The 12,629-nt window shown below is 32.5% G+C and overlaps 1 protein-coding gene across 5 annotated transcripts in view; it reads left to right on the top strand.

Moving 5' to 3' along the window:
* Traf4 (TNF receptor associated factor 4) overlaps positions 1–12,629 on the top strand; it is a 491,235-nt gene that overhangs the window by 264,754 nt on the left and 213,852 nt on the right. The gene's annotated exons all lie outside the window — the stretch shown is intronic.

Raw genomic sequence — 12,629 nt, 5'->3', positions numbered from 1 at the left:
CGCTATATGGCAATGTCCTGGTAACTCGTATGCTTATCCCTGCCCTGTTCTATCTTGCCAAGGGCATTTCTTATGCCAGCATCAATGTAATATGCCCGCACGTACAGTGTTCTTTTTAAGAGTGGTTATGCTATGATTATATACAGATGGTTGTATCTCAAATGTTTGCGTGTGTATTTTTTCTCTGTATTGGATGCCTGATTAAAAGGTAAGCTCCCAATAAACGAAGTAGTTTTTGCTAATTTTTATCTGCTGAAGCTTGTTCTTTATGGTCGTCCCTATTAGCCTATGGCCATATTTACTGGTCTTACCTTATTAATGTGCAAAACAATATGTTGTTTACACTGTCCATAATACCGTCATAACATATGATTCAGCTTTGCTTAATACTCACTTTTATATGAACTGTTTCGCAAAGATAAAATGTTGCCTCATATTATGCAGGATTTGGGTTTGCAGAATCTGAGAAATGCATAGGAAAGAAGTAAATCAAACACTGCTGATGAATTTTAAACTCCCTCATCTGATTCATATGTATAGGAAGCTTCAAAACTGAAGGCTTAAAAACAGAAGCATATTTTGAAAAAAGCTGAACAATGGAATGGCACGCACCTTCTATTCTTTCTACTCTTGTACTCATTGCACACTCACAATACTAAAAGTCAATGAAGTACTTAGGGCGTTTAAATCCTATTACAATGACTCAAGTTTGTATATTTTGCCTTTACTTAGTAGTTACGCTCAATTTTGTAAGTGTTCCAATGAAATTCTACTATAAATATGCATTGTGTTTGGCGTAATTTCTCACGCACCGACGTATTCTTTATTTCTTTCGTGAATGAGGAAAGCCATAACTCTTTCGCAAACGTTACTGAAGCCAATGATAGAACGTTATTTTACGCAATAGTTTTTACAAATGGTCCTAGCAGCGTTTGCTTGAAACAGAAACACAAAACTATGTGGTTTTTGAAATTACTTTGTTTTCTTAGTCCGTCAGTGAAAGAACTGTCAAAAACAGTCTATACAATAGAAAAGCTTGCAGTTAATTTTATTTATGCTAAAGTGCCGCGTTGTAAAAATAATATATCTTCGGAAATAACTGCAACTGTAACTGATTCATTCTATTTTACGTAGAAGAGAAAAGCTAATGAAGTCTATTTATTATGCGTCTAAGTCTTGTGCAAAAGAAAAATTAACATATTTTTCCTTGAAGTATATCTAAGGAAAAAGGAAATCATAAGTGAAATGTCTGCAATATTCTGACGTTACTGAACGTTCATTATCAACTTATAATATCAAAAATAACTCGATTGAAACTATTGGAATCAAAACAATTAAATAAAGTAGATAATTAAATGTGTTTTGAATATTTTCATCCAAACCTTTAAATCATCATCGAAGCATTTCACTTTCAAAAAGAATTTGTCTGTGTTCTCGAGATTGAGTTTAATCAAATATATATATATATATGTACGTATCTGCAAAATCATTTCAAATAATCAAAAACATTGATACTGGTGAAAACTAATTGGACGCTTATGAAGATGTACTTAAGAATAATGAGTATATGTGGCCATCTAAAAATGGAAATTTAATTCGAATAGATGATGATGCTATGACTTTATTAAAATTTTCCATAATATAAAATGTCCATAAATATTAGCATGGTGAACTCTCACAATTTATGCAAATCGGTAATTAGTGATTTTGAATTTTATGTAGCTCGGAGTGCTGCATTTTATAATAGTTAATAATTAGAATCTTGAATTTTATATTGCTTGACTTTTTGAAGTTTTCTAACAGTATTACTTTCTGTTCTTTTCGAAGAATTATTTAATGTTTCCCTATCAGATTTACAGAATTAATAATCGCGACTTTGATGTTTTTCTTTAGAATTCATTAAACTCGTTGGCATTCTATGCATCTTCTCAGGTTCATTAGTTATTTCATCCTTCCGATTATTATTCTTTTTCTTTTGAAGTCAAGAATTCATTAGATATATCATTATTCTTTGTTTCATGATATTATTTGATTCATAAATTCTTTCACCGCTCTTTATTTGTGCAATATATTCTTTCGCACTCGACAAACACAATCATCCTTCTAAAATTAATCAAATCTTATATTCTTACGTTTCCGAGTTTTTTTTTATTATTTATCATTTCTGTTAACATATTGTATGCATACGTGCAATAATTTTGTAGTCAAGTCTCTTATTAGCTCAATCAGTGCACTTTTTATGGTAAGGAAAGCTTATTTTCATTGCTTTAAATAATGGAGTAATTGAAATATTTTGTCGCGGCAGGCCTTTGTTAGTTTAGATTATGACAAGTTAATTAAAAGGCCAACCCACGAAAGCTATAATGTCTAAGAGGGGGCATGTCTTTATGGAAGACGTTATAACATAAACTGCCTTATTTTTGTCATAAATGGTAAAAACTACGAAAAATTTCATATACAGTCAGCCCGCTGAACAGTAACTGTGGTGATTTGGTTTGGTTTATTTAATCATGGCAAAGCACACTAGGGCTACCTGCCTAAGGGAAGTGATGCCTTCCTGGAGGACTTTCTAAGGGAAACTGGCTCGTATACACGTTACAGATGCGGAAAACCACGAAAACGCCCATGCAGCCAGCCCGTGCGCGGAATTCGAACCTCTGACCAAATTACCAGTGTTCAGCGATTTTACCACCCTGAGGGGCCCTGTACTTTGGTGAAATTACCAGTACTCAGGGATCTTAACCGCTTGTCATTGGTGAGTTTCTCTCATATTTTAAATAAGAAAAGTAGTAACATTCACAGTGCTATTTAGCCTTATTTATTAAGCTTATAATTGTAATTGTTAAAGCAGATGTATCTAAAACTGAGAAGATAACAATTTAGACACTATTGTCACTTTTAGAAGAGTTTCTCTCAAAGTTATTGATAAAAGCCTTTAAAAAATTATCTTCTTGCTATCATAAAAAACAAAAACATTCTTCTTTTAAAACAAAATAAAATGAAATTTTTATAAAATCATGTTTCCATTTCATTTTTTGCATCTCTAGTTGCAATATTTCTCAAAATCTTTGTAAGTTCAACTTTCAGAGTATTTTCTCTCGTATGAACAAAATTCACCGGTCGGTCTTTAAAAGAATCTATTTCAAATTTTACTTCACAACAATCCTTGGCAGTGTAATTTAAAATATATTGGCCAAATTAAAGAAGTGTTAACATTTCAATTAAAAAAGGAAAATTCTTTGTTAGAAATGCAGAAAGGAATATATTTTCAGGAGCTAATCGTAGCTGGTCCACAATTTTGATTTCAGTTCAGTAAAAATTATCCCAAAAACTTCTTTAGCTGATGACTTAGATTTTCTTCAAGACTTCCACAGTCTAAAAATTTATTTAGTTAATGACATTAATTCGAATTCCCGTTTTCCCAAAATTTAAACTTTTGTGATAAAATACAGTGATTTATATTACCTTAGGAAAGGGTTTAATTTTTATTTGAAAATAAAAGTTGCTCAAAAAATAATCTTTTTAATTTTGGACTGTAGGAATGTCGTTAACTGGAATTTATGCAATGATGGTAACAGATGCTAATACTAAAAAGGCAAGCAAATGTGAATAAAACCATCAGTTATATCCTTCTATGTATCAGTTTATAAGAAAATAAAGCTTAACATAAAAATTATTTTGTTGTCTAAATATCTGTTTTAAGTTGTAAGTAATTTTTTCCTCCTTCACTACATACCTTCGTAGTGAAAATGGTGTCACGACCAACTAGTGATAGAAGGATGCAGGGTTCGAATTCTGAGAAGCACATCGCTGATTTTTCACGTTTTCTGCTTTGAAAAGCATCATAGATTCAACACAGACTCGGAAATAGTTTAGATCCAAGTTAGTTTTGTACCACTGTAAACTTCATCATTCAATATTTTTCTGCACAACCGCCACCAGTTTTTCACTCTTTTAGATTTTGGATTTATTGCATGTAACACTCGCAGACACTATCTTTCTATAGTTATCGAATTCTTCTTGGACTTAATGACATTTTAAGCTTCTTAGGTTAATCCTCTCTCATACACACACATACACAACAGCACACATATACACACAACTCACACACATACGCATGCATAACAGACTACAGCTGTGTGTAGCTGAGGTGCAGAAAATAAGTCAAATGTCTTTGACTTTCAGATATGGTCAGTTACTTTAAAATAAGCACTTCATGGTCTTTACGACCTTCCCTCCTTTACGATCACAAATCGTTCTCATTGCACAGAACATATTTTCTGCACCTCATCTCCTTCTGCTGTTCAAGTCAGTGTGCTAGGAAGAAACGTTATAGAGAAATTAAGAAAAAATTAGAGTAGAAAAAAATTAGAGAACTGGATCATCTTTCTCAGCTGCTGTTACTATGGTTACAAGGCAACCGGAAGAAAGAAAATGATCTTTAAATGCCAATTCTAAAGTAACAGACTATGCGCGAGACTAGACTCGGGTGTAGTTTGGAACGCATTGATTTCCGGAACGCCAGTGGACAGAATCATCTTGATGATGAGTGTTATAAAAAATGAATTCATCTTCTGAAAAAATGCTTCTGAGGATAATGATAAAATTTGTATAACATAGTCTTTAAGGAGGATGAAATTAACTCAGTACATGATTTGTTGACCTTTCCATACGGGAAGGGAAAGTTAATCTAAAATGAGGTTTAAAACAAGGATATCCAAACGTTTAGCCCGCAGGTTATATTAGCTCTTTCACGTGCTTGGAGGGCCAAGACCTAGTTCGTTCATCATACTATAGTGATGTAATGATGATGAATTGCATATATGCGTTTTGAAACAAGGAGTGATATTTCTGTGATCGGATTTATACTTCATGAAAAACCTTGTTTTTTAAATTTTCATGCAGTTTCACTTAAAATAATTTTTTTAATTGTTTAGCCATTTGCCAAAATGTTCTAGTCTCCTAATTTAACTTCAGTTTTAAGTGAATTTACCTCTCCGTTGTAATAAGTTAACAGAGCATTTTGTTAACGTTTTGATCAGGAGCAAATTATCGCTCATAGGATTTCATATTTGGGGCAAGTTTCGTGTAAGTAAAAAAATTTCCAAAATTAAAATAGATTACAACACATACAGAAAAAAATTAAGATTTAAGCAAAATCGCTGCTGAAAATTTCTATGAAGAAACTTAAATACTGCTATAAAAGTAGGTAAAGATAACTCACTGATCCTTTATTCTCGTAAAAAGTATAATGGTAAGTTTTTTTAATATAGTATTACTGCATTTCACGCACTACGCACTGTAAATTTAGAAACGGTTGTATAATTTTTATAATATGCTTTACAAAGAAGGTGCATGACAGGCAACAGATTGGATGATATGTAAAATAGTTAATGTGTATGTTACCTTGCTTATTTTAAATTTTATGAAACTATTTTTTAACAAAATCTTTGACGGGCAAGATTGATAGTTTCCATAGACTCCAACTACTACGGATTCTCCGTAGTTTCTACGGAAATTCATGAAAAACTACGAGCTACGAAAAGTATGGAAAAAACTACGGATTTTACAGAAACAAGAGCAGGAGAACCAGTACGCAAAACGGAACGAACTAATTCATCCGATGATTGGCTGAATACTCGTGTTATCATATATCACGTGTTGAGTGCGTTCCTAGTTTTGAAGAATTAGCCAATCGTAGATCAGTAACTCCAACCGTTAACGACTTATCAATAGTTCCACCCAATTGTCTGTCTTCCAGGTTCCTCGCTGATGCGTGTTTAGGCTGCATTCGGCTGCATTGTGTAGTTTACGGCGAGAGCTTAGCGTGTGTCTTGCGAACTGTGAATCAGGTGAAAGATTTTTAATCATAATGCTGCCTCGAACGAAGAAGCCAAAATTATCAAAGCAGAAGTTTAAAGATTCATATTCTTCAGAATTTCCATGCATTAAAGCGTCCGAAATTTCTGTGAATCACGCACACTGCAGTGTATGCAACAAAGACTTCTCAGTTGCTCATGGCGGAAAAGATGACTGTAAACGGCATGTGTTTTCTCAAAAGCATATAGAACTTGGCACCGTAAAATCTAAAGAAATAACAAATTTCTTAATAAAAGATGATGAAACAGATCCTATAAAAGCCGAATGCTATTTTGTTTGTTTTTTAATTGAACATAATCTACCGCTTTCTGTTTCGGATCATTCCAAAGAGCTTTTCAAAGCAATGTTTCCGGATTCTGCCATAGCAAAAAAATTTAGCTGCGGTCATACCAAAACTGCTGCTATTGTGAAAACGCTTGCAGAAAATACTGTTGCTGATATTATAAAATCAGTGTGCAGTACATCATTTTCTCTAAGTACTGATGGAAGTAATGATAACAATGATAACAAACTGTACCCATTGGTTATAACATACTACAGTAAAGAAAAGGGAGTGATAATTACTTCATTGATTTCTATTTTAGAATGCACGAATAATACAGGAGAAGGTATTTTTAATTGTATAAATGAAAACTTTAAAAACAAAGGTTTAGAATGGAAAAATTGCTTATCATTTTCTTCAGATAATGCTAGTAATATGATTGGAAAGTTTAAAGGTATAGCATCATTTATCAAAATGCATCAACCAAGTATAATCACCCGAGGTTGTCCGTGCCACCTCTTGCATATAGCTGCAAAAAAAGCTACTGAAAATTTAATTGGCTCAGAAATTGAAATGTTGATAATAGATATATATTTTTACTTGGAGAAAAGTTCGAAACGGAAGCATAGCTTCAAAGTTGCTCAACAAATTTTGGGACAGAATGCAAAATCTCATAAAATTTTGAAATATTGCAGTACGAGATGGTTGTCTCTTTTAGAATCTATAACAAGGATTTTGGAACAGTGGGATGCTGTGATAAATTTTTTTGGAGATAAACCAGATAACAGTGAGAATGAAGGAAAGAGATTGCAAAACATTAAAAAAAATTTACAGTCACCGACCACCAAATTGTACTTGTTATTTTTGAAAAATACTTTGCCTTTGTTTATAACAGTAAATATTAATTTGCAACAACAAGCTCCTTATATACATAAATTGAGAAGAGAACTTTTGAACTTTTAATGAATTTATTTGTTAGATTCGTAAAACCATCAGTAATTTCTAAAGAAAATGAAGATGTTACTCTAACGTCTATTCCATTTCAGAAGTATAGTAAACAAAAAGAAAATGAAAATTTAGTGATTGGTGCGGAAACAAGACTATATTTAAAAAATGCCAAGTTGAATGAAAGTGAAGTGAAATCATTTTTCAATTCTGTGCGAGCTTTTTTTGTAACTGCATGTTCATATATAATTGATAAATTTCCACTGAGTGATCCATTTCTAAAACATGCTGAAGTTGCTGACATCAACTTGAGAACTGAAGTTTCATTTTCATCTGTTCTTTACTTGATGAACTTTTGATGATACTTTTCCATCCATTATTGATGAAAAATGTCTTAATCAAGTAGAAATTGAATTTTCCATGTATCAAGTAGATGATTTGAAAGAAATTGTAGATTTGCGTATTGATATAGCATGGGGAGAAATTGCCAAATTAAAAAATATGAATGGGTGTATTAAATACAAAGTATTGCCTTCTGTAATGCTTGCTGTATTAATAATACCTCATTCAAATGCAGCTTGCGAAAGAATTTTTTCTATTGTTAAAAAAAATCAGACGGAATTTCGACCAAATTTAGGTCTTAAAACTCTTGAAGCAGTTTTGATTGAAAAAATAAATATGCAGTCAAATGAAGAACTGTGTTATAAAAAAACATTCTCAAAATCAGAACTTAAGCTTGCTAAGCATGCTACATATAAATCTTTGCATTCATAAATTATGCGTATTTTGTTTAATACTTATATGTATCATTCTTGGTTATTTAAATTTTATTTCCCTGTAGAAATCATATCCAGAATAAAGATATGATTTATAGCTTCTGATTTTTTCTATGATTAGTAGTGATTTGAAGTACTTTTTATTAGTGAATGCTTGAGGAGTTAAAAGAAAATTTCTAATTAAATGTGCATATAATTTACCAGGTATATTTTTAATTATTCAGTTTTATATGTATATGGATTTTAAATGTAATAAAATTGATTACAATTAATTATTAATTTAAAATTAATGAATGGTTAATTACAACATACGCTACGCGCACATTTTCAAAGTTGTAAAAATGTCGTTCGCGCGTTGACTACTGACAAGGTTTGCTGAAGGTTGGAGTCTATGAGTTTCGCGAGCGAAATCCAGCACGTGGGCTGTAGTCTGAAGACCCTCGCTTAAAACAACAGAATGCACCATGAAAGCTCTCATGCATGTAAGCTAATCTACTGAGATTAAATCTCAGAATATAGTTAGAAGAATTATGTGGTTTTAAATCGATACTGAATCCCAGAGCTTAAAAAGGTTTCGCATTGCTGAATTTAAAAATCTCGTCGCTGCAAATTTTTACATAAATGCACATATTATTAACTGCTGAAGTGAGATGATATTATTTTTCAGTTAAGGACTTATAAAAGCAAATATATTTTTCTTTAGTGAAACTGCAAAAATTAAACAAATAAATCTTTGTTACTGTTATCAATAATATTATATCTAATTATTGTTTGATTATTGTTTTCGAAGGCCTTTGAGCATTTTATGTATTCTTTAATTCAGAAAATTAATGCTTTAGTCCCTGTGAAGTAACGAAATATTATGTAAAGTAAGCTTGGCCTTTAGAACATTAGATTTACCCAACATGATTTTGAAACATTTGATTTATTTGATGAGGTATCCAAATGTCAGAAATATTGCTCGTAATGAAGCTGTATTTATTATTCAGAAAATATTCTTACCTCTAAAAAATTAGTTTTAAACTTGTAATTTTTGAATGTCTGTAAAACTTTCATTTCAAATTCCCCAGCTAATTAACTTTTACTTTAAAATCTTAGTCTGAGATCGTACTAAATTTCACTACAACATTTTATTTCATAACAAAAAGAAAAAGATGTTAATGCTAAAATTCTTAAACATCTTGAAGATACAGATATTAACAGTTATGTTTGTATTTTGCTGCAAAACTCTTTGATGAATAATATATTAGGTTATTCTAAAAGTTTCGTGGTCTGCATGCGGCTAGCTCGATGCATTTATAAAACATTGCAGTCTAACATTTTAGAATTTGTTGTCGTCTTCTTCAATCGAAGTATAGCTATAAAAAAAAATTTGCTTTGGTCGCAATAAAAAGTTCACATTCCATAAACTTTTAAATATAGACAATCAAAAAGAGAATTTGTGTTATGTATCGTCTCATTGTTTCAAAAAAGGCAAAAGTGCTAATAATTTTGAAAACGAGATTTGCATTGTTTATTGGAGTGATAACATAAGCGTTCAGAAAATTCGTACTTTGTTTAGGAGATTCACAGATAAGAGTTGTCTGGAACTGAAGCTCACTTACTAGAGTTGTAAATCTCCTTAAGGCTATGGTTAACAAAAATCTCTGAAATCTGTAATATTCATGAACTGCCTGATGCTTTAAACATTCTCCGAAGTACTCTCATCTCATTGAGCTTGCTTACATCAATTGTTCTGAAGTCTGGATTCTGCATCAAATGGCTTAGAGCAGCGGTTCTCAGACTTTTGATTAACGCGTACCACCTAAACAAAAATTGAAAACCTTTAGTACCACCACTACAAAGTACTACTACCACCGCCACTCTTGAACAAAGCTCAGACAGCATAATTTACGAGTGTTGGAGGAAAATCTCAATTACCATGTTGGGGTTTTAATTTTTGAATTTAATAGTTAAAAATACTTTGCTTCTTTGCGTAGCACCTATTTTTGTCTTGCGTATCACCGGTTGAGAACCCCTGTGACATTAGTTTCCTTGACCATACATCCATTTGTGATTTGCTTCTTTGGTGAAACAGAACGTTTACATTTTTGAAGAGATCAGTTACTTGGGAATGAAATATAAATGTCAACTGTATGAGAATGTCAACTGTACGCGTACTTGGTCCATCTGTACAATAAATCAAGACAAGGTCTTCATCTAAAGAAAGTTTTGATGCTCTTTTGGGTGGGATTGAAAGGGCGTCAATTCTTATGAGATGCTTGTACAAATTATAATAATTAACTAACTCAGCGAAATACGTTCCCATCTTTAGCATCTTTAGCACCGCTGAATGAACAAACGCCCCAGAAAATGCGCTTTCATCATTTATCAGTAAGATAATGACAAACCCCCGTGTGTCTTCAGATATTGGAAATATTTAGAAAGGATGTTCATTAATCTCTGGACACTGCCATTATTCTTCATTTCTTTCATTAAAATTCCTTCGCAATGTGAAATTTAGTTCAATAAATCGAAACAAAAAGAGTCCGGAATGGAATTTTGCTGGCAAATAAACAATTTTTAATGGTTCCCGAGAGATGAAGAAATGTAGTAGAGCGAAGTGAATCGTGTATAATTCAGAATTAACACATAAAACATGAAATATTGCTCGTATTTTGCTTACTAATAAAGTAAAAGAAATTTTTAGGACAATCTAACAAATAAACGAAAGAATTTTTGTGTTCATCAACGATCAATAGCTTGCATAAGTCCCTCACCCCCCCCCACACACATACACATGCAAAATTGGGTAACAATGAATTGTAGAAATGAAATCTAGGAAAAAATATAGAAATTAATCCTGTAGGGGGATGTATTATTATATATACTACTCAGAATTTCCAACCTTAGCCCGCCCCTATACCATTACAACCACTAAATTGCATATATTACATGTATATATTACAAATATTAAAATAACGTATAAATTAATCATAATATCTTTCAGATAGCCAAATCTCCGAAAGGAAGAAGGAAATTTTATCCTTTTCTTATTTAGATATCACGTACACTTCCTTCGCGGTGAAACAATACCACTTTCATTAAGCGGGTGAGGTCATCGTCGACGATCAAAAAATGAAATCCCAAATGGAGAGATGGCGTACGACGCTTGTTTTCCCTTTTGTCTAGGGAGAGACTAGGAGATAAAAAGTAATTTACGGAAGAGCTACTGTCCTCTGCCGTTCGTTGACTGGACGTGTGGGTGGATTCTTGAAGTACTGCTGCATGCTGTGCAGCGACATTTGTCTCTTCCGGGGTGATGAAAGCTTGGGCGGATTATATGCCAGAATAATCTTGTTTTATCGGGAGTATGACCTTCTCGATGGAACGGTAACTATTCTAAAAGTAGCTAAGATTGAAATTGTCAAATGAGTGAATACTCGGATTAACCTTTCAGTGACCTTTCTGTTTAAAAAGATGTTAACATCACTGTATTTATTACTACCACCGTCAAAAATTTTTTATCAGTATGACAGCAGCATTATCTTCCGTGCCCAGTTTTTTCATATAAATAGATACGCATATTTGCAACAACATTAGATGATATCAAATATATATACTTGGCAAGTGTTGTGTAAGGACACGGAGAGCCTTCCATTTCGGCTTCGCAACATTCTTATATGCTTATTACCTACTTCGTGATAATTGCCCTGTTATCAAAAACATAACAGTCTTGAATAATTGAGTTCTCCCGTTAAACGAATACCCTGATCGAGTTCATTAAAATCTAGTCATAAGTTAGATTAGCATTAATGATTCTAAAAGAAGACTACGTTCTTTCTTCACTTTCGTTGTGTCCATGCTGATATTAGTGAATTGTGTCACTCTGTGATAGAGTCTGAATTAACTGGTCGCAGATTTTAATTGCAGACTTAGCGATTTATAACATTTCATTGAGCAGTTCCGAATAAATTCTTGAGTTGAGATGGCTTTGAATTGAGAAAGAACTCTTATTTCGCAGTACGGTGCGTAAATCTCCTAAGATGATATTCTTAGCAAGGAATTCAGTGGTTCGAAAAAATACTTTCATAAAATATTCTCCTTAAGGTCATAATCACATGTTCAAACCATTTCGAAAGACCAACGATTTAGTGCGATTTTCCTATGTTGTCCCATGATATAAAATAGCCAACCAAAACGGATCGCTTTTGGGTTGCCATGTCAAAGGTAAACTAGTTCTGCATTAGGAATTATGGTTGATGATTTAGAATTAAATGTTGATAGCTAACTGGCTGTTGACAACAAACAATTTAAAAATTTTTTGCGAAAGGAAATTAAAAATCATGCGTCTTTTTTTCAGTGATAAAGCAGGTAGAAAAATTGTTTGAAACAGTTGTTCGTGCGAAACAAATGGAAGTGTTATAGCAGCTTCATAAGCTGCTTTCAGAGCTATTATATAAAAGCACATATATTTTTGTTACATTATTGTCTTCTTCCTATTTATGTTATTTGGAATAAAAGAATTGAATAAGTAGATTATTTTCTCGATGCTGTTATGCATATAAAAGCCACCTTCGCTCTATGTTTGCGGGTCGAAAATATCTTCCTTGACTTTGTATGCCCTGCCTATCTTTCTGAGAGCATGCTCAAATGTTGTCCATAAAATTTTTTAAGAATATTATCTCCCCTCCCTAACAAGAATTCAATTTTACGTGTCGTTTCAATGATTCAATGATTTTTTTTCCATCAGTGATATCTTTAAATACGATAAATATGTTAAATGA

This window comes from Stegodyphus dumicola, chromosome 3, assembly GCF_044657685.1.
Source record: "Stegodyphus dumicola isolate Sdum_Otavi_A_Nest chromosome 3, ASM4465768v1".
Lineage (NCBI taxonomy): Eukaryota > Metazoa > Arthropoda > Arachnida > Araneae > Eresidae > Stegodyphus > Stegodyphus dumicola.
The sequence above is the reverse complement of the archived record's forward strand: the minus strand, read 5'-3'. Positions and strand labels throughout refer to the sequence as shown.